General features: G+C 40.3%; 1 non-coding gene and 1 pseudogene across 1 annotated transcript; both read left to right on the top strand.

The window, feature by feature from the left end:
* Positions 1-490: 490 nt before the first annotated feature.
* Positions 491-8,273, top strand: LOC113922257 (annotated as a pseudogene).
* Positions 8,274-19,762: 11,489 nt separating this feature from the next.
* TRNAE-CUC lies at positions 19,763-19,835 on the top strand. Its single transcript has one exon. It is a non-coding gene; the product is annotated as a tRNA-Glu (tRNA).
* The last annotated feature ends 2,637 nt before the right edge of the window (positions 19,836-22,472 follow it).

Here is a 22,472-nt window from a genome sequence, read left to right as displayed (position 1 = left end):
ACCTAGAGTAGTCAAATTCATAGAGTCAGAAAGTAAAAGGGTGGTTGCCAGGGGCTTGGGGAAGGGAGAATACGGAGTTAGTGTTTAGGAATTAGAGTACTTCCCAAACCTCAGTTTGGGAAGATGAAGTTCTGGAGATGATGGTGGTGATGATTGCATATCAATATGAATGCACTTAATGTCATACAACTGTACATTTAAAAATGGTTAAAATGGTAACTTTTATGTTGTATATATTTTACCACAATAAAAAAAAATTATCTCTTGTGCTTCAAGTACACTCTTTTGGACTGAATTGTGTTCCAAGTTTCCTCACCCTTTCCCAAACCTTCAACATACTTGGAGAGAGGCCTTCAAAAAGGTAATTAAATTTAAATGAGGTTGTAAGAGTGAAACCCTAATCCAATAGGACTGGTGTCCTTGTAAGAAGAGGAAGAGACACTTGAGGAATATGCACAGAGAAAAGGCCGCGTGAGGACACAACACGAAGATGGCCATCTACAAGCTGGCCAAACCTGCTGACAACTTGATCTTGGATACCCAGTCTCCAGAACTGTGAGAAACAAATTTTTGTTGTTTAAGCCATGATATTTTGTTAATGTATCCCTACCAGACTAATACAGATTCTGATACTGAGAAGTGAGATGTTGCTGCAACAAATATCTAAAAAATGTAGCTTTATGATTAGAGGCTGCAAGAGTTTTGAGGCCCATGTTAGAAAAAGCCTAGCATGCCTTGAAGAGAGACTGTTGGTACAAAAATGGATATCAAAGGTGATTCTGGTGAGCTCTGGGACAGAAATGAGCATGTTGCTGAAAACTGGAGGAAAGGTGACCCTTATCAAATGGCAAAGAAATTGGCCAAATTGTGTTCTCATATTTTGTGGAAAGTAGAATTTTTTTTAAAAGATTTTATTTATTTGAGAGAGAGAGAGAGAGAACACGAGCAAAGTCAGGGACAGAGGGAGAGGGAGAAGCAGGCTCCCTGCTGAGCATGGAGCCTGATGCGGGGACTCAATCCCAGGATCCTGGATCGTGACCTGAGCTGAAGGCAGACACTTAACTGAGTGAGCCACCCAAGCGCCCCTGGAAAGTAGAATTTAAAAATAATAAAGTTGAATATTTCTAAGCAAAGTGCTGAAGGTACAGCCTGATTTCTTCTTACTGCTTATAGTAAAATGCAGGAGAGGACAGATAAATTGAAGGAATTATTAAGCAAAAAGGAATGAGGACTTGAAGATTTAGAAAATTCTTAGCCTACCTACGGTATTATGATTTATATTTGGTCACTCAGATGACCAAAATATATTTCTCAAATATATTTGGTCTTTGTCCACTGTTCCTGGCTCACAGCTCTCAAAACCCTTGGAATTTCCTGAGCAATAAAAGCAATGGGAACAACTTTTGTCAAGATATTTGGTGACATGGGTGAAATAGATGTAACAAGCCCCTTTTCACAACTGGGCTTATGTTAGTAAAGTGACTTTTTGAAGCACCTAAGGATGGGGGCTGGTTGCCAGGGGAACCAAAAAGGAATAGAGGTTTGGAACTTTTGGTCCCGATCCCACCCCCAACTCTTGGGAAGGGAGAGGGGCAAGAGTTTAAATCAATTACCAATGGCCGGTGATTTAATCAATCTTGTCTATGTAATCAAGCCTCCATCAAAAACCCAAAAAGATGGGATTTGGAGAGCTTCTGGGATGGTGAACATGTGGAGGTATGGGTTATGTGATGCACCTGGAGAGGGCATGGAAGCTCTGCATCCTTTCACCATACCTTACCCAATGCCTCTCTTCCATCTGGCTGTTCCTGAGTTATATCCTTTTATAATAAGCCAGTAGGAAAGAAAGAACCACTAAGAAAGATGTGGCTCTGAGTTCTGTGAGCCACTCTAGGAAGTTAATCAATCCTAAGGAGGGGGTCATGGAACCTCTAATTTATAGCCAACTGGTCAGAAGTACAGGTAACAATCTGAACTTGCAGACAGCATCCTGAGTTGGAGGGGATCACTAGAACCTTCAGTTTGTAGCCAGTTGGCCAGGGACACAGGTAATAACATAGACTTGCATCTGGCATATGAAGGAGCAGGAAAGACAGTGGGGTGACAGCACTCCTGTGGGACTGAGCCCTTACCTGTGGGATCTGGTACTATTTCTCCGTAGATACTGTCAGAATTGAGTTGAATTATAAGATACCCATCTGGTGTCTGGAGAACTGCTTCTTGGTAATGTGGGGAAATCCACTACCCTCCCACATGTTGGAATTGGGGGCAGTACCCAATTACTGTCCATATTACAGAAAAAGAAAAGGTAAATTCTACAAAGCACATCAAAGGTGTAGCTGGAAAATCATTTGATAAAGAGATCATAGGTGCTGTAGGGTCCAAGGGCAGGCTGCCCCAAGATGGGCCACTTCAGCATGAACATTATTTTGAATTAAAAACAATTAAAACCCAGCAGATTCAGAAAAAGCTTTTTACATCCCCCCTCAACTGCCTCTGTACCAAGAAGAGAGCTATTAATAGAGATTCCCCTTTACCTAAGAAACTTATCTACATAATAAGATAACCTTGGTTTCTAAACATCTTTCATCTTCCTGCTAATGATCTTTCTCCCCTTTGTATCCTCAGATACCCTCTCTTTAGCTCATACAAGCATCACGTTGCCTGACTGTCTTTGGAATTTCCATGTCTGTGTGGATTCCCTGTATATATGCTATTAAATTTGATTTTCTCTTGTTACTCTGCCCCCATCAATTTGATTCCTAGTCCAGCTAGAAGGGCCTTGAAGGTAGAGAAAATTCTTCCCCCTGGCAGTGTGACTCATGGATTTAATCAGCCATCTCAGAAGTATCCAAGAATAGAGATGGGATTATACCAGCAGAAACACTGCCAGCTTGCAAGAATAGGGAGGGAGTCACCAAAATAAAGGAGTCCTGTTGGACTTCTGGGATTCTACAGGATAAAAAAGTAGAGCTATCTGGCTGCCAGTCCTCATTATCCTTCAAGAAAAGGGAGGAATAGCCCAAAAACTATTCAGAGATGAGCAGAACTGTCACTCCTACCATGAGCCCAGAGGTTACAGGTCTGGGAAGGGTGGGGCAAGGCTGTATCCTCAGTTTTAGTGGGTCAAGCTGCTACCAACCAGTCCCTCAGGAACAAAGCTACTGCCCAGAACCAAGAGGATGATGCTGCCACCCCCGTAGCCCCAGAGGGCAAAGTATTGAGCCAGAAAATCTAATGGAATTTGCTTTGCTAAGTTTTGGACTTCCTTTGGATCCACCCCCCCTTTTTCTTTCTGATTTCCCTCTTTTAAAATGGGAATGTCTATCCATGCCTGTCTCACCATGGTATCTTAGAAGCACAGAATTTCTCTGCTTCATAGGCTCACAGCTGGAAGAAGAATATACCTCAGGATCAATCATATTTCAAGTCTCGTCCATACCTGATTTAGATGATATTTAGTTGAGGCTTTGGACATAGAGTTGATTCTGGAACGGGTTAAGAATTTAGGATTGGGGTGAATGTATTTTGCACATGAGAAGGATATAAACTTTGGGTACCCAGAAGGCAGAGTATTTTGGACTGAACTGTGTTCTCCTAATATTTATATGTGGAAGCCTTAATTCACAATGTGGCTGTATTTGGCGACAGGGCCTTTTAAAAGGTGATAAAGGTCAAATGAGGTCATATCCAGTCTGTGGTATTTTGTTATGGCAGCCCTGGGAGACTAACTCAGACACTGTCAGGGAAGTGAAAAGACAGTGCATAGAATGGGAAAAAATTTTGCAAACCATATATTTGATATTATATTTAGAATATATAAATAACTCAAAATTCAACAATAAAAAGGACAACCCCATTTTTAAAAACGGGTACAAAATGTGAATAGATATTTCTCCAAACAAGATATACAAATAGCCAAAAAGAAAACTTCCTAAAATTGTGCACACCACCCCTGCTTATATCCCATGGCAAAATCTCACTACATGGTCATTCTTTGCTCAAGGGCAAAGCTTTTACTATGGATGGTCATGGACCCATCAAAATTAAGTTCTATTACTAAAATAAAGAGAAAATAGCTAATGAGTGACAACTATCAATTGCTGCCACACATCTCTACCTAGAAAGCAGCACAGAGATTCAAGGAGATGAAAATATGACAGGCTAAGGACATGAAGATAGAAAAGACAGTTTCCTAATTTAAATTTACTTAGAGTCCCAGAAGGAGAATCAAGAGAATGGAAATGAGCTTATAGCCATATAATGAGTGCTATTGTTCCATATTGATAAAAAACATAAATCCACACATCAGAAGTCACTAAGAAGACTAAGTAAAAAGAAATCCAACCTGGAAAATTCCAGTGAAACTGACAACATAAAAGAATTTTTTTTTTTTTTTGGACAACATACCTTAAAATCAGTTGCATTAAATCCTAAAGACTGGGCACCTGGGTGGCTCAGTTGGTTAAGCAACTGCCTTTGGCTCAGGTCATGATCCTGGAGTCCCGGGATCGAGTCCCACATCAGGCTCCCTGCTCAGCAGGGAGTCTGCTTCTCCCTCTGACCCTCTTCCCTCTCGTGCTCTCTATCTCTCATTCTCTCTCTCTCAAATAAATAAAATCTTTAAAAAATAAATAAATAAATTCTAAAGACTGCTATAACATAGTGCCACAAACTGGGTGGATTAATATAACAGAAATTTATTGTCTCATTGTTCTGGAGTCTAGAAGTCCAAAAGCCAGGTGTCAGCAAGGTCACACTTCCTCTGAACTGGTAGGAGAAAATCCTTCCTTGCCTCTTCCTTGTTTCTGATGATTTGCTAGCAATCCTTGTCATTGCTTGGCTCACAACTGCAAAACCTCACTCTCCGCCTCCATCAGCATCTGTTATATCTTCATATACCTATGTCTCTGTGTCTCTTTTCTTCTCCTAAAAGGACACCAGTCATATTAGATCAATGGGCCACCCTTCTCCAATATGACCTTAACTAATTATATGTGCAATTACTCTATTTCAAAATAAGGTCACATTCTTTTTTTTTTTAAAGATTTTATCTACTTATTTGAGAGAGAGATAGAATGAGAGAGAGCACGAGAGGGAAGAGGGTCAGAGGGAGAAGCAGACTGCCCGCTGAGCAGGGAGCCCGATGTGGGACTCGATCCCGGGACTCCAGGATCATGACCTGAGCCGAAGGCAGTTGTTTAACCAACTGAGCCACCCAGGCGCCCTCTTTTTTTTTTTTTTTTTGAGGTTTTATTTATTTATTTGACAGAGAGAGAGCGAGAGAGGGAACACAAGCGGGGGGAGTGGGGAGAGGGAGAAGCAGGCTTCCCGCGGAGCAGGGAGCCCGATGTGGGGCTCGATCCCAGGATCTTGGGATCATGACCTGAGCTGAAGGCAGATGCTTAACGACTGAGCCACACAGGTGCCTCATAAGGTCACATTCTTAGGTACTGGGGCTTAGGGCTTTAACATATCTTTTTGAGTGATACAATTCAACCCATAACATCGGGCCAGGAAAAAAAAAATCAGCTTACTTACAAAGGCACAGTAATTGGACTGACAGCAGACTTGTTAACACAAAAGGGAAGCCAGAAGACAGAATAATATCTTCAAGTACTTAGAGAAAATAACTGTCATCTTGGAATTATGTACCCAGTAACACTATTTTATAAGACCAAGGACAAAATAAAGACATTTCACATAAACAAAAGCACAGAGTTTATTACCAATTGATCTTTGCCAAAGGAAAATATAAATGACACTTCAGAAAAAAAAAATCCTAGAAAAATTTCTGAAAGACAGGAATATGGTAATCAAAGAAATTAGTGAACATATGGAGATATGTAAATACACATACTTTATAACTTTCCAAAACTGATTGAAGAAGAGATAGTAAGCCTGAATATTTTTATAACAAAGAAATTTGATTGGTAGTAAAAACTCTCTCATTAAAAAAAAAAAGTCCAGAAGTTTATACATATCAGTTCTACAAAATATTTAAGGAACAGATAATTTTAAACTTATTTTTAACTCTTCCAGAAAATTTATAAAAAATAGAGTTAGAAAATGCCCCAGTCCAACTCATTTACTGAAGTTAATAAAATATTAATACCAAAACCAGACAAGAACATTAAATTATAAAACAATACTCATGGAAGAAAGTTACAAAAATAATAAGTAGCAAACCAAGTACAACAATATATTTAAAAGATAGTGTGTTATAACCAGGTTGGGTTTACCCAGGCATACAAATGTAATTTAATACTAGAAAATCAATGTAATTTACCACATTAAGGTATTAAAGAAAAAAAGTATATCAATAGATACACAAAAAATATTTGATAAAATCCAAAATTCTAGCAAGCTATGTCCTGTCCTAGCGATGCACCTCACTGCTAGGGGCAGAGGCACAGGAGGCTTGGAGTGTGGTAGCTGTGGATGCCCTCCACTCTTCGCCCCACCGGCCTCAGCTCCATGCCCGGCCAGCCTGCTGTAATCACAGAGATTAGCAAGTGGCTGCCTGAACTATTTTCCAAAGGATAAACATTACAAGGCATTGAATACAGAAGCTCACCAAGAAAATCCTATTTTTTAAAAAAGGTTTTCTTATTTTTAAGTAATCTCTACACCCAGACTCACAATCCTGAGATCAAGAGTCGCATGCTCTCCCAAATGAGCCAGCCAGACACCCCAAGAAAATCAATCCCATTGGTCTGGGGGGACACAACTTCCAACAGCCACAGGGATGCTGCTCCTCAGGTACCACCTGAAAAGCTTTCTCAGAAGGTTTTGTGTAGATTCTGTGCAGTGATGGGGAAACTGCAAAGCAAACTCAGACATAACATTTTTAAATACATCAGGCCCAGTAGAATTACAGAAGAGAGGATTTGAACTAAAGCTCATCAGGAGTAGGGGCACCTGGGTGGCTCAGTCGTTGAGCGTCTGCCTTCGGCTCAGGTCATGATCCCGGGGTCCTGGGATCGAGCCCCGCATCTTACCGGGCTCCCTGCTCAACGGGAAGCCTGCTTCTCCCTCTCCCACTCCCCCTGCTTGTGTTCCCTCTCTCGCTGTCTCTCTCTGTGTCAAAAAAATAAATTAAAAAATTTAGAAAAAAAAAAAAAGCTTGTCAGGAGTATAGCCCAGCCCCCGTGGACACCGTCTCTGTTGTTTCTGCTCTGAACTCAGACCTGTGTATCTCCACAGGAAAAGATAAGACAGGAAAACTGGAAATGTGGTGAAAGGTTCAGAGGACAGGAATGAGAAATCAGTAAGGTAGCCTGTATTCACAAATCAAGCCAGTTCTTCAGTGTCTGTCCTGGAAGGACGATCATCATGTGGCACTTGCATGGTCCCTCACAACCAAGGCCGAAGTCCCTTGGCCACGCCCTGGTGGTCACTGCATTGGCTGTGAGTCTGGACGTGTCACAGCTGTGCCCTGGCTCTCAGGACAACACTCTGCCTCGTGGGATGTTGGGACCCGTGTACAGAGAGAGCCTCTGTCTCTAGGAACCTGGTCACTTACCAGTTGCTGGGTCCCCCAAGAACCACATACACTACAGACATCTGAAGATAAAACCATCAGATTATGGGGCAGTCGGGGCTGCAGGTACCTCATACGTTTCCTGCAAAGCAGCATGTTCAGACTTACTGCGAGGTCAGTGAGGACAGACACAAGTCTGTCTCCTGCAGCAATGGCAGGGGAAGGCTGTGAAGCCACATAGTGCAACCTAAGGCAGACACGGAACAGAATATGAGAATATAAGGGGCATTTCCAGACTATTGCATCTTGTGTCTTTCTACCAAGCACACTGGCCTCAATGCCTATAATTGCTACTTTATCACATGACTACAAAATGACATTTTGGGGGACACCTGGGTGGCTCAGTCCTTAAGCATCTGCCTTTGGCTCAAGTCATGATCCCAGAGTACTGGGATTGAGCCCCGCATCGGGCTCTGTGATCTGAGGGAAGCCTGCTTCTCCCTCCCCCACTCCCCCTGCTTGTGTTCCTGCTCTCACTGTCTCTCTCTCTCTTCAAATAAATAAAATCTTTAGAAAACAAAAACCAAAACAAAAAAACAAAGTGACATTTTGGAACCAGTATACTGGAGCCTGCCCGTTCACCTTGTCCCTGGATAGATTAGGATCTTTGACTTCCCTGGCTGTTGGCGACACTGTCTCCTTACAGTATGCAAGTTTCAGCAGAAGAATTCACCTGCTCAGAGGGGACCACGGTGGAGGGCTGGAACTATGGGAAGTGGCAGCTTTCTGAGACCAAGTCATTTCACTGGACAATATCAAACCATGGCCAGTCAAAAATGAAAACAAAAACAAAAACAAAACTTCTTAGCAAAACAATTATGGAGGAGAAATTTAATCTAATGGAAAGCTATTTTCGGGGTGCCTGAGCGGCTCAGTTAGTTAAACATCCAACTCATCAGGTTGTGAGTTCAAGCCCCACGCTGGGTTCCACTTAGAAAAAAAAACAACTGTTTTTAAAAATGCTTATAGTAAAAAATAATAATTAAAAGTAAATAAAAATGTTTATAGCAAACATTACCTTTAGTGGAAAACCATTAAAATCATTCTCTTTAAAATAAGGAATAAAACAAAGCCACTATTTTCTCTTCCATTCAACATCGTATCATTGTCCTAACTAGCATACTAACACAAGAACAGAAATTTATAAGGATCAAAGAGGAAGAGACAAAAATATTATTAAATGATGATTGTCACCTTTAGAGTTTTTTACATAAAAGAATTGATAGACTAACCACTAGACTTAATAAAATAATTTAGTAATGTATCTAGATAGAAAATAAATATACAAAAATCAAGCATATGCTATACCCTGGATAAGAAATGTAATTTTTTTCCTTTTATTTTTTTAGAAAATGTAACTTTAAAAAAGATAACCAGAGAAAAAGATATACACATGACCCATAAAAATATGACAAAAGATTCAACTCCACTTATGATAAAAAAAGTAAATTAAAATACAATGAAATATCATCTCTCATTATTAGATTGGCAAAAATTCAAGTTTGACAACACTGTTGGTGAGGCAGTAAAGAAAAAGTCACTCTCGTGCATTGCCAGAGAGAATATAGAATAGTGTAACCCCTCTAAAGGATTATTAGGCATTATCTAACAAAAATACATATACATGTACCCTTTGATTCAGCTATCCATTTCCTAGGTATTTACCCTAAACAGGCACTTCCACAAACATTAAACAACATATATATGAGGTAATTCATTCAGGCATTTTTGTAGTAGTAAAATATTGCATATACAGTTGGATAAACTATGCTTAACACATACAATAAAGAAATGGAATTGTAAAAAAGAATGATTTCTACAGACTGATATAGAGTGATTTATAGGTATATTGTTAAGTGCAAAAGAGTATATAATATGCTACTTTTTGTATAAGAAACTGTAAATATTTGCTTATTTTCTCAAAAAAAAAAAAAAACCAAAAACAGAAAAACAAAGAAGAAGGGCACCTGAATGGCTCTGTTGGTTCAGCATCCAACTCTTGATTTCAGGTCAGGTCATGATCTTGGGGTTTTGAGATAGAGCCCTACTTCGGGCTCTGTGCTGGGTGTGGAGCTGCTTAAGATTCTCTTTCTCTCTCTCTCTCTCTCTCTCTCTCTCTCTCTCTCTCGCGTTCTGCCCCTCCCCCATCTCTAAAAAAAAGAGAAACAAAGAAGAATAAATCAAATCCTAATTAATAGTTACTGTATAAATCTGCTAGGGCTATCACAAAATACCACAGCCTGGGTGGCATAAACAACAGAAATGTATATTCTCACAGTTCTAGAGGTTAAAAGTTCAAGATCAAGGTGCCAGAAAATTTGGTCTCTGTTGATACATCAACTCTGTTGGCATCTCTTCCTGGTTTGCAAATGGCTGCTTCCTCTCTGTGTCCTCACATGGCCTTTTCCCTCTGCATGTGCATAGGGAGAAAGAGGGTGCTCTAATGTCTCATTTTCTTCGTATAAGAACCCCAGTCTTATCTGATAAGGGCCTCACCCTTATGCTCTCATTTACCTTTTATTACCTCTTTAAAAGCCCTATCTCGGGGTGCTTGGGTGGCTCAGTCATTAAGCATCTGCCTTCGGCTTCAGTCATGATCCCAGGGTCCTGGGATGGAGCCCCACATCGGGCTCCCTGCTCCGCGGGAAGCCTGCTTCTCCCTCTCCCTCTCCGCCTGCTTGTGTTCCCTCTCTCTCTGTGTCTCTCTCTGTCAAGTAAATAAATAAAATCTTTAAAACAAAATAAAATCCCTATCTCCTAAAGCAGTAACATTGGGGGTTAGATCTTCAACACACAAATTTTGGGGGAACACAATTCGGTCCATAACAGTTAACCTCTAGGGAGTAAATGGAATGGATAGGGATTCTTTTTTTTTTCCAAATATTTTTTATTTTATTTATTTGAGAGAGAGAATGAGAGATAGAAAGCATGAGAGGGGGGAGGGTCAGAGGGAGAAGCAGACTCCCCGCTGAGCAGGGAGCCGGATGCGGGACTCGATCCTGGGACTCCAGGATCATGACCTGAGCCGAAAGCAGTCGCTTAACCAACTGAGCCACCCAGGCACCCGGAATGGATAGGGATTCTAATGAGATTTCTCCAAGCATACCTTTTTGTAAAGTTTAAAATTTTCTTTGTAAAGTTTAAATTTTTAATCACATAAATGGTTTATTTATTTTTAAGAAATTAATGCAAAAATAATGAAATGGAGCCTGGGTGCCTCAGTCGGTTAAGCGTCTGCCTTCGGCTCAAGTCATGATCCCAGGGTCCCGGGATCAAGTGCAGCCTTGGGCTTCTTGCTCAGCAGCTGCTTCTCCCCCTGCCTGCCACATCCCTTGCTTGTGCGCGCTCTCTCTCTGACAAATAAATAAATAAATATATAAAAGAACGCAAGCAGGGGGCACAGCAGGCAGAGGGAGAGGGAGAAGCAGGCTCCCAGCTGAACGAGGAGCCCAACGCGGGACTGGATCCCAGGACCCCAGGATCATGCCCTGAGCCGAAGGCAGACACTGAACAAAACGAGCCACCCAGGCACCCCTAAATAAATAAAATCTTAAAAAAAACCACAAAAATAATGAAGCAAATGAACTTGATCATATCAAATTCGTACATAACCACACTGACGAAAATTTCACTTGTTTTTGAACATAGTATTCTGACTATAATCCTTAATAATACATCGTCTAATAACTACAAAGAAATTTTGAAAGTTACTTAGATTTGTTGTTGGTGGCATCAATGGAATAGTAATTCTGGAACTATTTTGTCTTTGTTGTAGGATAAAGCAAACCAGTAAATATATTGAGGTTATTATGAGAAATAGTGCTTTATACTGTTGGATTGCAGGAACAGCAATCAGAGTCATTATTTTCTTGTGCCAGTTTCCCAAGCCCCAGTCAGGATGATACAAGAGCTAGGTGATACCCACACATAATGTGTGTTGAGTTACGGGAGAGCAATCCTAAGCTTAGGGAGCCCCAGTTTTTTTAACATGCCTGACTTTTGCCTTAGAGAGATATTACCTTTATTACACTGGGTAAGAACAAACAAGCCTGTCTTGATGGGAGACTTCAGCTTCCAAAGCTGTTCACTATCCAAATACCTTTGGAAAGGTAATCCAAAGCAAAAGGACAGTTAGTGCTTCTGCTCACAAGCCATGAAGAAATGTGAGACCATGGAGAACTATCCCCAGTAGCCAGTGTGTAGAACATTCTACAAAACAATTGTTCCGGAGGGACGCTTGGCTGACTCAGCCAGTGGAGCAGGCAACTCTTGATCTCGAGGTTGTAAATTTGAGCCCCACATTTGGCGTAGAGATTACTTAAAAATAAAATCTTTAAACAATAAGGACAACAAAACAAACAATTGTCCTGGAATCATTAAAATGTCAATGTCCTAGCAAATGCTGTCAGAGTCCAGCTCAGATTTCCTCAACTTTCCCACTTTAATCTGCTCCCCACCCCCAGGGTTTTCATTTCCTTGCCTGAGGGCTAAGCAGACCAGTGGGGAATTAGCTTCCCCAGGAGCCGCCCTCAACCAATGACTCAACAAGTTAGCATGTAAGTGTTCCGGTTCCCGTGCCCTCTGAGTGTGAAAACTGTGAGGTACAGGTTTGACATGAATTCTCCAAGTTTCCCAACAGTATGGAGCAGTTTTCTTCAGTGATAACTGGCTTAATAACACACCCATTATTGTCTGCTTTCTTTCTCTGTCTCACTTCCCCATTACTCTGCTGGTGTTTCTTGAGATCACCTCCCAAGTAAGCTACTTGCACTTGAATCCTTGTCTCGGAGTCTGCTTCTGGGAGAACCCAAAATAAGACACGTCCAAGTGGAAATGTCAGATATGCAATTAAATATGAATGTCGAATTCAGGTGAGAGGTTCGGGCAATATGTGGGTCATCAGCAAAGAGATGGTTTTTTGTTCTGGTTATCTATTGCAACAAGAGAGATTAACCTAAAATTTAGTGTCTGAAACAGCGGTTTTGTTTGTTTGTTTGTTTGTTTTGTTTTTTAGCCCACAATTTTGTGGATGGGAAATTTGAGCCTGTCTCAGCTGGGCAATTATTCTCTTTCACATGGCATCACCTGAGGTCACTCACTGCATGGTATTCAGCTGCCAGATGAACTTTAATCCACCACAGCATGTAAAACTGAGCCAAGATGAGAACACCAAAGGCATCAGGAGAGGCAACTCCATCCTTCCAGCTACTCAACCCAAAGTCTGGAGTCCTCCTTAATTCCTCTCTCTTATCCCTCACATTCAATCTACTTTCAGAGTATGTCCAGAATCCAGCCACATTCATCACCCCATTATTACCACCATGACCCAACCCACTGTGGTTTCTCATCTGGATTATTTCAATAGTTCCCTAACTGGTCTCTGTGCTTTCTTTCCCTCTCCCACCATCCTTTTATTTTATTTTTTTAAAAGATTTTATTTATTTATTTATTTGAGAGAGAGAATGAAATAGAGAGAGAGAGCATGACGGGGGGAGGATCTGAGGGAGAAGCAGGCTCCCTGCTGAGCAGGGAGCCCGATGTGGGACTCGATCCCGGGACTCCAGGATCATGACCTGAGCCGAAGGCAGTCGCTTGACCAACTGAGCCACCCAGGCGCCCCCCCACCATCCTTTTAAAAGCTAGATCACATTATATCACCTTTGTGCTCAGAATACTCTTTGGTCCTCTCTGACTCTTTGACTTCAATCTGCTACTCTCCTTCTAGTTCATTCTGCCCCAGTTGCACTGAGTTCCTTGCTATTTCTCAACAATGCCAAGCATGCTCTTGGCTCAAGACTTGCTCCTTCTGATGGACACATCTTCTGCCACATAGCTTCAAGCCTTGTTTCCTCACTTCCTTCGGGTCTCAGATGTCACCATCCCTGAAGCCTTCCCAACTCCCTATACAGAACAGCCAGCTCTCTACCCTCAGGGGCAAAAAAACCCAGCAAACAAAGAACAGCCATCTTTCTATGTACTCCCTATCCCCCTTACCCTCTTACCGTTTCATTTTTCTCCATCTGACATACTATGTGTGTGTGTGTATGTGTGTGTGTGTGTAGTATATGTATTATGCTTGTTTATTTTCATTTTTTAAGATTTTTATTTTATTTATTTGAGAGAGAGTGAGTGAGCATAAGCAGGGGGAGCAACAGAGGGAGACTCCCCACTGAGAAGGGAGCCCAAAGCAGGGCTTGATCTCAGGACCCTGAGATCATGACCTGAGCTGAAGGCAGATGCTTAAGTGACTGAGCCATCCAGGTACCCCTTGTTTGTTTATTTTCTATCTCCTCCTCTAAAATGTAAGTTCTGTGAGGGAAGGAACTTTCTTTTATTCCCTATTTTACTCCTAGTGCTTGGAACATAGCTGGTGCTTAGGAAAAAAATTGCTTAATGAATAAATGAATGACCAAATAATACTAGACATTTGGGTTGCTTCAAGCTTTGTGTGTACCAAGTTTTATGCATATTACTTCCATATTTTATGATTAATTCCTTTGTATATATTTCCAAAATGAGACTATGAAAAAAACAGTTTTTGGCTTTTAATAAAAGTTATCAAATTGCTTTCCAAAATAATTAATACAATTAGGTAGAGGGTACTAGTTATAAGAGGCTCCTGCTAGGCATTATACTTTAAAACTTTTCCACAAATTTTATAGGAAAGACTAGGAGATTTGATTATTTTCCATTTTTTTTTAAAGTTTATTTATTTATTTATTTTTTAGTAATTCCTACATCCAATGTGAGGCTCAAACCCACGACCTCGAGATCAAGAGTCACATGCTTTACTAACTGAACCAGCCAGACTGGTTATATTTATTTATAACCATCAATAGTGTGTTTAAATAAATAAATATAATATAAATAAAAATAGTACTTAAAAAAATTAAAACCTCATCCACAGATTTTCTCAGGTTTATTCACCTTTGTAGCTCTGACCTGCCCTTGGCTAACTATAATTAAAGGTGAACTTAATAACCTATTCTAAACACTGCTTCCTATTTTCCTCCATTAAGTGTCATACTGGCCCCCAAGTGCAGGATTCTAAGTCCTACTCATTAGATTTTATCTTAGTTACAGAATCTAGAGGGAGAGGCAGTTTATCTGCCTTCATGATTATGCCTTTAAAAAAAAGTACCATGCCCTTCCCCACAATGTCTTCTGCACCCTGTAATTTATGAATGTATACATATGGATTTTATGTCTCTGCTTGAGTAACTTCATACCATTATATTTTCATAGAATGAGAGTAGTTATATACAGTCATATATATATATATATATATGAATTTTCCAAAGTCTCAGCAAGGGATATGCCTGGCTTTGATTATTGATGAGAAAAGCAGTTAATATAACATTAAAATTGCTATGATACCCTATCCAACATAACTCAGTTGCTAGTTCACTTTTTTCAGATACCACCTTGTCTCATGAGCCACCTACTCCCAAATGTTATTCTAAATTACCATTTGCAATCACTTCCTCCTAATGCCCACTCCCAACTGCCTTTCTAAATCAACGTTTCACAGTTCCTACTTTGTTGCTATTCTTTGCCATTTTTTTTTAAGATTTTATTTTTTTTAAGTAATCTCTACACCTAACGTGGGGCTTGAACTTACAACCTCGAATTCAACCCCACCCCTCCAGTTGTCATTTTAACCTAACAGCTAGTTTTCTTTGTCAACCACCATTCCTAATAGGCCAACCTTTCAAACTACAAGGATTTCAAGAAGAATTTTGGTTAAAAGAAATGTTCCTTCATTTTTCGTTATAAATATCTTGCTTTTTATTTTAATCTGTGGATAGCTTCCTGACTGTATTCGATTGTGCTACATAAGAATCCAATGCCCACACTAATCAGCAAAATGAGAGAAGAAATCAACACCAGAAAGAATGTGACTCTGGAGACAAAGACTAAATTAAGATTAAATCACTGGAGGTGTAGGTGTGATATATGAAGAAGACATTTCTCAGTGCTCATTGAGAGACCCAAGCTCCCATTTTTCCACTTTGCCATCTTTAGCTCATGGTTGCTAGTCTCAAGATCCCCTCCGGGTCCAAGATAGACACAAGTCCTTTCATTATCATATCCAATAGTAAAAAGGTAGAAGAAAAGAAGGACACATCCTCCCATATTAAGGAGCTTTCCAGAAATTCCATACAACACTCCTACTTACATCTTATTGGCAGGGAATTATTTGCCTGTTCACATCTAGATATAAGGAAAGTTAAGAAATAGAAGTGTTTTATCTGAGTGGCTAAAATTTGGAATTCTGTTCATGAGAAAGGAGACAATAGATTTGGTAGGCAACTAGCAATCTCTGCCAGAAGGACAATTTAATCAGGAAGCAAAAAGACTAACCTGTATATGTCAAGAGATTTTGAACACAGCATAGCCATAATATATAACAATTTATACTAATAATAGGTGTTAATGATGCAGATCCAGAGACATCAAGAAAATGTTAAATTATGTGTACCAATCTTCTGTAAAGAAAGCAAAGTTGTGTATGATACATTTTCTGTAGATGTCTATCCAAAATATCAAATGTTAGAAATTGGGGCATATAGGTAAAAACTAGTAACCTATGTAGTTCACATTGTGCTTACAATGTGCTAACATTTTTTTTCTTTTTTCTTTTTTTTAAGTAGGCTCTATGCCCAACATGGGGCTTGAACTCACGACCCCAAGATCAAGAGCCACACGCTCTGCCAAGTGAGCCAGCCAGGAACCCCTAATGTGCTAATATCTTTAAAAAAAAGATTGATCAGAAACTTTCACTCAGAATCTGCTCAAATTCAACTTTTCAAAGCAGCTATATTTAATCCTTCCAGGAATAATTTCTAAGAAAAAATGGAAAAGATGGGAAAATCTGGTTTTGCCCCAAACGAGGTCAACTTAACATAGCAGCAATATGAAAATTAATTTAATAAAAAAATAAATTTAGTTTACCCACTTTATTTAGACTGATTTGAACATTTCTCGCAAAGGCCAATAATTCAGTACAGTTTGTAGAACAGATAGCATATTCCTTAGTGAATCCTTGTGCTTATTAATGAAAAAAGCCTTTTGGCTTTTTTAAAAAAGATTATTTATTTATTTGAGGGAGAGAGAGAGCACGCACACAATTGGGTGGAGGGGCAGAGGGAGAGAATCTTCAAGCAGACTCCCTGCCAAGCACCGAGTCCAATGTGGAGCTCTGTCTATATCATGACTGGTGAGATCACAACCTGAGCCAAAACCAAGAGCTGGACACTCAACCAGCCTAGCCACGCAGGTGCCCCAACTCTTTGGCTTTATAAACAGTAAACGCAAACATAATTTCAGGAGCTCAGGAGTAGAAACCCAATTGACTTGGATTGTGCTAGTACCTATGTAATAAGTTTGACTACATTGCTTTAATTCTAATAGCTGAATAACCCGCTCAACAGTTAAAAGTAATATTTATGAAGAAAACAAAGTCACTCTGAAAATTTTATAAGGTTAAAGAAAAATTCTTTTCTCTTCTCTTTGGTTCCCAGACTGTATCCAATTCATCAGCAAATCTTTGAGTTATACCTTAGGAAGGAATATTTCTGTCCAATTCTTCCATTTCCAGCTCAGGTCACTATCATCTCTCATCCAGATTATTGAAATAGACTTCTAACTAGTTTCCTTATATAACATCATCGCCCCCTTTAGTTTGAACATAGCAGCTAGTAAGAACCTTTTAAAACTTACGTAGGTAACATCACTCTTCTGCTCAAAATCCTTCAGTGGCTTTCCTTCTTACGAGGAATAAATAGAACTACCATATGATACAGCAATTCCCATTTCTGGGTATTTATCAAAAGGAAGCGATAATACTAACTTGAAAAGATATATATGCACCCCTGTGCTCACTGCAGTATTATTTCCTCCAGCCAAGATATGGAATCAACCAGGGGTTACTGACAGCTTCTGTGGCCTCCCCATGTGCCCAGAGGGCAGCAGGCCTGACCTCTATGCCAGTCACCTATAATTTGGTCCTTTTGGAGGCAGTTGTAAATAAATGCCTCATGGCTTTTGCTCTCCAGTCTTAAAAAAAAAAAAAAAAAAAGAATCCAAGGGCGCGTGGGTGGCTCAGTTGGTTAAGTGTCTGCCTTCGGCTCAGGTCATGATCCCAGGGTCCTGGGTTCGAGCCCCATGTCAGGCTCCCTGCTCGGCGGTGAGCCTGCTTCTCCCTCTCCCTCTGCCTGCCGCTCCCCCTGCTTGTGCTCGCTCTCTGTCTCTCTGTCAAATAAAATCTTTAAAAAAAGAAAGAATCCAAATGAAAATAAGTGAAGCTCTGCAGTTCAAACCCGTGTTATTTAAGGGTCAACTGTATAAATAAAATGGAATATTATTCAGCCACTAAAAAGGAAATCCTGCGATTTGTGACAACACAGATGGACCTTGAGGCCATTATGCTAAATGAAATAAGTCAAACAGAGAAAGACAAATATTCTATCATCAGATTTATATGTGGAATGTAAAAAGAAGAAAAACCCCAACAAACTAAACTCATGGAAACAGAGTAGATTGCTGGCAGGGGGCAAAGGGGGAAGGATGGTTGAGGGTGGTCAAAGGGTACAAACTTCTAGCTATAAGATGAATATGTTCTAAAGGTGTAATATATAGCAAGGTGATTCTACTTAATACTGTATTGTATACTTGAAAATTGCTAAGTGAGTACATCTTAAAAATTCTCATCATACACACACAAAAGATAATTGTGTGAGATGATGAACACGTTAACCAACCTTTCGGTGGTGCTCACTTCACAGTACATATGTATAACACATTATCACGTTATACACCTTAAACTTGAACAATGGCATAAAGCTAGAGAAAAAAAGAAAGAAAAAACCATAAATATATATTGGTTTCTGTCCTCGGTTCCCAGCACAGAACTCCTAAAACCCTTGTATTTTCCTAAGTGATAAGAGTGCTAGCAGTATCTTTTGTTCTAATATTTGGTCTTTGACTCTGGGTTCCTGAGACAGAGGTTTAGAAAACATGGTATTTCCTGGGTAATAGGAGTGTTTTGTGTTTTTTTTTTTAAGATTTTATTTTTAAGTAATCTCTACATCCAGCATGGGGCTCGAACTTACAACACTGAGATCAAGAGTCGAATACTCTACCAACTAAGCCAGCCAGGCACCCCTGGAGTGTCTTTTGTTTTAACCAGGTAACTTTTGGTGGGCTTCTGAATAGCTTCAGGATGGGAGCTAGTCACCAGAAAGATCTTTCATTCCACCCCTCATTCTCTGGGAAGGGGAGAGGGACTGGAGATCGAGTTAAGGATCCATCATACCTACATGAGGAGGCCTCCATAAAAAGCTCAAAAGTGGAGTTTGGAGAGCTTCTGGGTCGCTGAACACATCCATGTGTTGGGATGGTGGTGCATCCCAAGTTAATGAGGACATAAGCTCCCGTGCTCGGGACCCTTCCAAACATCTTTGTATGTAACTGTTCATTTAACTGTTCATCAATATCCTTTATCATATCCTTTTTTATTTAATAAATTGGTAAACATACGTGTTTCCCTGACTTCCACGGAGCTGTTCTAGAAAATGACTTAATCCAAAGGGGGGCGGTAATGGGAACCTCTACTTTTGTAGCCAACTTGGCAAAAATGGTGGGTAACCTGGGAACCTCCTACTTGCAATCAGAGTTTAAAGTGAGGGGCAGTCTCGTGGGACTGAGCCAAGACATGGAATCAACCACTCTGTGGAGTCTGCCTAACATAGATTAGTGTCAGAAATGATTTGAATTGTAGAACCCCCAGCTGGTGTTGCAGGGAATTGCATGTGTGGAAAACCCACACATCTGTTATCAGAAGTGTGTTACAGTATTATGAGAATAAAGGAGACACACAACAGGAGGAAGAGTTTTGTTTTCCCATAGCCTCTCACTCATTTCATTTAGTACTTTGCAATGTCACCTTCTAAGATGCCTTTCCCAAGTAATCACTCCATCTAAAAAAGTACCATTTCTTGGGGTGCCTGGGTGGCTCCATTGGTTAAGCATCAGCCTTTAGTTCAGGTCATGATCCCAGGGCCCTGGGATCAAACCCCTCATCGGGCTCCTTCCTCAGTGGGGAGCCTGCTTCTCCCTCTTCCTCTGCTTGCCGCTTTGCCTACTTGTGCTCCTTCTCTCTCTCTCTGTCAAATAAATAAAATAAATAAAATCTTAAAAAAAATACCATTTCAGGGCACCTGACTGGCTCAGTTGGTGGAGCATGGGACTCTCGATCTCAAGGTTGTGGGTTTGAGCCCCACATTGGGTGCAGAGATTACTTAAAAAAGAAAATCTTTTAAAAATAAATAAATAAAATGGTACCATTTATGTCATCACTCTCTAGCTTCTGCCTCATTTTTTTTTTTAATAGCACTTACTTCTACCAGCCATACTACATATTTGTTTACTTGTAGGTTATGTTTCTGCCTTCTAGAATACAAGCTCCACGAGAGCCCGGACTTTTTTGTTCTTTATTCTATCCTCAGTGCCTAGATTAGTGCCTTTCACAAAGGAGTATCTTAATAAATATTTATTTAATGGAAGATGAATAAAAGAATGAATGAGATATATTAACTATTACAATATACTACACACTGTAGGAGCCCTTAGCTGGTAAAAATATTTGGAAGGGCATTTTCTGCAGTACTCTCTGCAAAACCGAAAGAACCCACACATTTCACATGGAAGCATATGATGATTTAAACTAAATAAATGAAATCTTTTCTTTAAAAAAAAATGTGCTCCTCTATTTTTGTTCCAATCTCATTCATGCTCCTTAAATCCAGTAAGAATAAGCCCAGCCAAACATGCTTAAGTAACTGTCTTAAATAATGTCTTCCTTGACTCCACATTTCCCTCCATCTACACCCATTTCTCTGATCACTTTCATGACCCTTCTTGAGAGTGTGGCCTCTAGGGGCCATTTCTACTTCCTCATTTCCTATTCTCTCAATTCCACTCAGCCTTCCACAGAACTGCTCCTTGCAGAGTCATCAAGGTATTTTCTTGATCATTTTTTTAAATATATTTTTTAAGATTTTATTTACTTGTCAGAGAGCGCGAGAGCGAGAGAGAGAGAGAGTACAAGCAGGGGGAGGGGCAGAGGGAGAGGGAGAAGCAGACTCCCCATTGAGCAGGGAGCCCGATGCAGGGCTTGATCCCAGGATTCTGGGAACATGACCTGAGCTGAAAGCAGATGCTTAACTGACTGAGCCCCCCAGGCACCCCAAAAGTATGTATTTAAACATAATAGTATAGTGGAGTTAGGAGTTCCTATTCTGATACTCCCTAACCTTGCCAATTACCTCGTCTCTCTAAAGTGCACTTCCTGTAACTATGAAATAGCAACAGTAATAGTGTCTAGTTCTTAGAGAAGTTTTGACAATTAAATGAGATATTGCATCTTGTACACTTAGCAATCTGTTGACTAAATAATTTTTTTAAAAGATTTTATTTATTTATTTGAGAGAGAGAGAATGAGAGATAGAGAGCATGAGAGGGAAGAGGGTCAGAGGGAGAAGCAGACTCCCTGCTGAGCAGGGAGCCCGATGCGGGACTCGATCCCGGGACTCCAGGATCATGACCTGAGCCGAAGGCAGTTGCTTAACCAACTGAGCCACCCAGGCGCCCTGTTGATTAAATAATTAATGTTAACATTTTTATTTCTTCAGCATTTCTTTCAGAAGAGGCGTAAGGACATCTCTCTTTGGTGAAGAGGGCGGCAGTGCCTTGATAAGCAGCCCAGCTTCCATCATACAATGGAGAAGGACAGGAAACAAAAAGAATACTCCATCCCCTGGGGATCGTAGCGAATTCAAAGAAACAGTATGTTATTACTAGATTTGGAATCTGGCCAAGTTGCTAATACCCACATAGTGATGTTTGAGGAAAATGCCACCCAGTCTTGCGAAGCCAGACTTGATCCTATCACTGAAGGACCCCACCCACCTCCATTTTATATAGAATAAAAGGACTTCCGAATCACCGCATCAATTCCATACGGCCCAGGGCCTTCCAATTTCAGCTTTACCAACCATTTCATGTTTTGGCCCAAATTGTTGGTATTCTGTGGCAGACAGTATTTGCCAAAAATGGAGTAACTTCCATTTCTCATATTCTTCTTACACTGTGACTTTGCCACTCTCTCCTGGAGAGGTGAGGCTATATCTTCTCCCCTTGAATCTGGGTGTACTTATGGTTTTCAGGTGGATGTTATATGACTGCTAAAGCTAGGTCTTAAAAAGCAATACACCTTTCTGCTGTTCTGGAATGCTTGCTCTGACAGTCCAGTCATAGGCTGTGAGAAATCCCCAGCAGTCTGTGGAAAGGCCCATATGGGGAAGAACCTAGGCCCCCAGTCCCCATCTACAACAGAAACCTGAGCTGAGCGTCAGCACTTAACCTGCCAGCTGTGTGGATGAGCCATCTTGAAAAGCATTCCTACAGCCCCAGTCAAGCCACCCCAGCTGATGCACAAAGCAGAGTTGAAGCTGCCTTGCCAAGCACTGCCCAAAAGGAGAGTCGTGAGCAGAATAAATGATGGATCCTTCTCCAAACAAATATTATTTACAATGGGAGAAAATGAATGTGGATAAAGCTCATTTTTGCCAGTGTCTATACCAAAATGGTAATTCTTAATAAGTAAAAATTGTATTTCACTCTTCATAGTCTTTTAATTCTTCAATTTAAACAACGTTATCTACTTATTAATCTCTTATATGTTTATTTGTTTTTTATTATTATTATTATTTACTGAGATCTGAAGGTAATTTGCCCAAGCAAGGACTTTGATCTGCATGGAATTCTTATGCTTCTCTCCTTTTATCAGGTGGGCTTATTGCAAGGTGTAGAATTAAGAACGACTGAACAAACATTTCTGGAACATCTATTAAATATCAGCTATTAA

The sequence above is a fragment of the Zalophus californianus genome, chromosome 9, assembly GCF_009762305.2.
Source record: "Zalophus californianus isolate mZalCal1 chromosome 9, mZalCal1.pri.v2, whole genome shotgun sequence".
In the NCBI taxonomy this organism is placed as follows: Eukaryota; Metazoa; Chordata; class Mammalia; order Carnivora; family Otariidae; genus Zalophus; species Zalophus californianus.
This window is presented reverse-complemented; position numbering and strand designations above follow the sequence as displayed.